Genomic DNA, 4,437 nt, shown 5'->3' on the forward strand with positions numbered 1-4,437 from the left:
TTAAAACTCTATAACCATTTGAATCCGCCTGACTGAGATTTGCAAGATGACCATAGCTTGCTTCAAGCCGACAATCTCCGTGGGATCGACCCTTACTCACGTAAGGTTTATTACTTGGACGATCCAGTGCACTTGCTGGTTAATTGTGCGAAATTGTGACAAAGAACTAAGATTATGAACGTGCGTATTAAGTTTTCAGCACCGTTACCAAGGAATGAACAATCACGATTTCGTGCACCAATAGACAATGGCATTATACTAACACACGCTCCTAAATCACACATGCAGTCAGAAAACATTACATCTCCAATGGTACAGTTAACCATACATGGATCTGGATTACTACATTTTTCAGGTATACCTTCCACTAAAGCAGATATAGAACTACCTAAAGGAATAGTTTCTAACTCATTAATTTTATCTTTATATATGAACAAATCTTTTAGAAACATTGCGTATTTAGGTACCTGCTGAATAACATAAAAAAGGGGAATAATTACCTCAACCTTTTTTAATATTTCTACCATTTTGGGATCAAGTTCCATCTGCTTTCTGGGCTTCCTTGCAAGTTGTGGAAATGGGATGGGAAGGGCACTACTTGCAGCTTCTGCATCCTTTGGTGCTTCTTTCTGTGGTTGAGCTTCTTCTTCTTCAACCATGTCTTGTACGTCCTCTTCCTCTTCAACATCTTCCACCTCCACCACCTCCTCAGCTGGGGCGTGTTCTGGTGGACTTGGCTCCTCATGGTTCCTCTCCTGCAATGTGGTTTCGGACCTCAAAGTGATGGCATTGATGCCACCCTTGGGATTAGGTAGGGGTTGAGAAGGAATTCCACTGGAGCTTGAAAGTTGGTTGTTGGAATTAGGCAATGAATCTATCCTGGAGATGAGAGCTTGTAAAGTGGCAGTCAAACCATTTAAAGTAGAATTCAGCTGCGTCTGCATGTCTTGTTGTCCTTGTACAAGAGAATGAAACATCTCGTCATTTGATGAGGAGTTTGAATAAGTGATCTGAGGAACTTGTTGTTGGTTGTGCTGGGGTCCTCGGGACTGTCTTAGGTGAGGTGCTCTGTAAGGTTGGTTCTGATTCTGTTGTCTGTTATTGTTATTCCACCTCTGGTTTCCATTGTTGTCTTTGCCTCCTCTGTTATAGTTGTCCCTCCAGCCGTCGTTAGGATTATCTCTCCAACCCTGGTTGGAGTTATCCTACCATCCTTGGTTATAGTTGCCACCTTGGTTGTAGTTGCCACCTTGTTGATTGTATCCTTGATTCGGGCGGTCATAGAAGTTATGAGTGGCTGCTACAGTATTGTCTTCCTGTTGGAGCTGCGGATATTCATCAATATAATGACTATAATCAGCACAGATTCCGCATATTCTCTGTGGGACTAACTGTTGGCTTTGTTGTGGTGGGGAGGCTGAGCTTGTTGTGCTTGTTATTGATTTAACTGCATCTGCTTTAGTAGGTTGGTCATTTCACATATACTCTGTGTAAGAGCAGTAGTTTCACTGCTAACCGACGTCGAACTCGCCTAATACGTGAAAGAGTTCTTTCAATCTCAGGATCAAATGCGGCTAAGCTTAGATCAAGCAATGAACGCGTCATTCAATGAGAAATACATATAGTTCATGGTAACAAAATAAAAATAAAATATGCAAATAAAGAATAAAATATGTACACTAATTAATAATCTAGCACACTATTGCAACTCCCCGACAACGGTGCCAAAAATTGATGAGAGGGCAGAAGTCGGCTAATTAAGAAATCAAAATATGAATACGTTGTGAGTATAGTCCTTAATCAGCTAAGATCCGCCTCATCAATTTAGAAAAGGGTGTCACAAAATTTAGAATAAAATACTGGGAGTATGAGTCCCAGGTCGTCTCCCAACGAGTTGCAGAAAAGGGTGCTAATTTATTAATCAGGAATTTTCCAGAAGGTTTGAGTTGAATAATGAGTAATTAAAATAATTGTAAATTAAAGCAATAAAACTAAGAATTATTATTAATATAAAAAGCCTTGACTGGGGGAATGATTAATTGGAAGTTCTGTCCTTGTTGGAATCTTCTCAAGTGTAGTATAAAGAGGTTGTTGTTTTCACTTAGTTAACCCTTACTAAATAAAGGAAAGTCAAGTGATTGAGCTAACTCTTATCCACAAGTCCTAGTCCTCTCCCTTGGGAAGGTCTAGCGTTAGTAGATACAGAATTAGCCAACAATGTCCAAATTAACTAAGCACTTGAGCATTCCAACTCAAGTGTCTCCTCTTAATCAACCCCCATGTCAAGTAGAAAAATCTACTCCATTGACATGAATATAACGCTCATAAAAATATAAGAAGACATAATAAATTCAATAAAATAGAGATTGAAAATTAATTAAAAATAAAAATAATCCTTTCCATTAACAATCCATGAAAATAATCCAATTGTAACTCTGAACATGGAAGAGTAAGTAACAAGCCAAATGAGATAAATAAAAAGAGCAAAGAAATAGGAAACAAACTAGAACATGTATCTTCAACGGAGGTAATGACTCTTCAATGTTTAAAATCCAAAGCAAAAGCATAAACTATGAATGTAAAGCAAATCTAGAGGAAGAGTAGTTTCTCTCTAGATTCAGATCTAAAACCTAAAAACTATCCTAATGCAAATGTGTTCATGTCTGTTGAGTCTCTGCATGTTTCCTGGCTCTAATCTGTGTCTCTGGGCCGAAAACTGGGTCAAAATACAGCCCGAAATCGCCCCCAACATTTTTTGTTAATTCTGCAGCTCGCGCATTTCACGCATACGCGTCGGTCACGCGTCCACGTCGCTGGTCGTTTTGGCATGTCACGCGTTCGTGTCAAGCATGCGCTCGCGTCGCTTTGCAGAATTCCAATCCACGCGTACGCGTCAGGCACGCGCACACGTCACTGCAATTTGCTCCATTTCGCGCGCACGCATGAGCCATGCGTGCGCGTCGAAGCTCGCTGATCATCTCCTTGGTTTCTTGTGTTCTTTCCATTTTCGCAAGCTTCCTCTCCATTCTCTAAGCCATTCCTGCCCTATGAAGCCTGAAACACTTAACACACGGATCACAGCATCGAATGGTATAAAGGAGAATTAAAATATACAATTAAAAGACTTCTAGGAAGCAAGTTTTCAACCATAGAACTAAACTAGGAAGGAATTGTAAAATCATGCAAATCATATGAATAAGTGGGTAAGGACTTGATAAAAACCACTCAAATAAACACAATATAAACCATAAAATAATGGTTTATCAGGGACTAACTTCATACACTCATCACGATGGCAACGAAATGATAACTTTTAGGTTTTACCGACTAAGGTTTATGGTTTAGACCATCTCCAATAGGGAACTCATCCCAGTTCCTGCTTATGTCCCCCTGTCATAGAAGGTAACTCCGCATCAGCTTTTGCATCCTAAACAGTAAATAGGAACTCAAAATTTCTCTCTTTCTCTATTAGGAGGAACTAACTGTAGTCCCTGTTGTGGTCCCACTTAATTAATTAATTAAAATACTTAAAATTAATGTAATTAATTTTTTTCAATAATATAATTTAAAATTTAAAATTTAAAAATAATTCACTATTAAAAGATATTAATATTAAATAAATTGATATTTAACAATAATACACAATATATGGTTCGGGATTACAGTAATTTGTAAAGTCACCTAATGCAAAGAAAAACATAATTTTGCAACGGCAAGTTTTACACCGGCTAATTTAATATAATAATATGAGGAGTGCTAGGGAGCCAGCAATTTTTGTGATTTGTAGCATCAAATAGCCATCAATAATGATTTTAATGGTGTGAGATTGGTGTGAGATTTCATCCAATGACTCACTTTTCTTTGCTGGTTACATGCTGGCCAAAATTTGGAAAAGTTACTGGTCCCCTAGACTTTTCCTAATAATATATATAATACTCAATATTAATTATGACATAAATAATTAATATAAATCATTAATTAATTAGAAATTTAATTATTATTATTATAATTATTAATAAATTAATTACAATTTAGTTCTTATTTAAATAATTAATATAAATCATTAATTAAACAAAAATATAAATATTTAATCTAATTAATTATATATTTAAATAATAACTTGCCAAATGGTAAGATATTATTGGCCATAGTAAATCCCCATTCAGAGGGACTGGGATCGATGGAAAGCTGTGCAGGGACCAACCTGAGCTTCTCTCCACTGGTTAGGGATTATGGTTTTAGGTCAAAAGGGATAGATGCAAGTGGTTACGGTCTAGGGTTTAGGGTTTAAAAACGAATGTTTTTTAATCCATGTCTTCGTCTCTAAAATAGTATATAGATCAAGAAACACTATACATGGTTGTGCATGGCTGATGTCCATTGCTGCCGCCATTCTTCGCCACTCCCCCAAGATCTATAACCCACCACTAAACAGTC

The sequence above is a fragment of the Arachis hypogaea genome, chromosome 20 (assembly GCF_003086295.3).
Source record: "Arachis hypogaea cultivar Tifrunner chromosome 20, arahy.Tifrunner.gnm2.J5K5, whole genome shotgun sequence".
Lineage (NCBI taxonomy): Eukaryota > Viridiplantae > Streptophyta > Magnoliopsida > Fabales > Fabaceae > Arachis > Arachis hypogaea.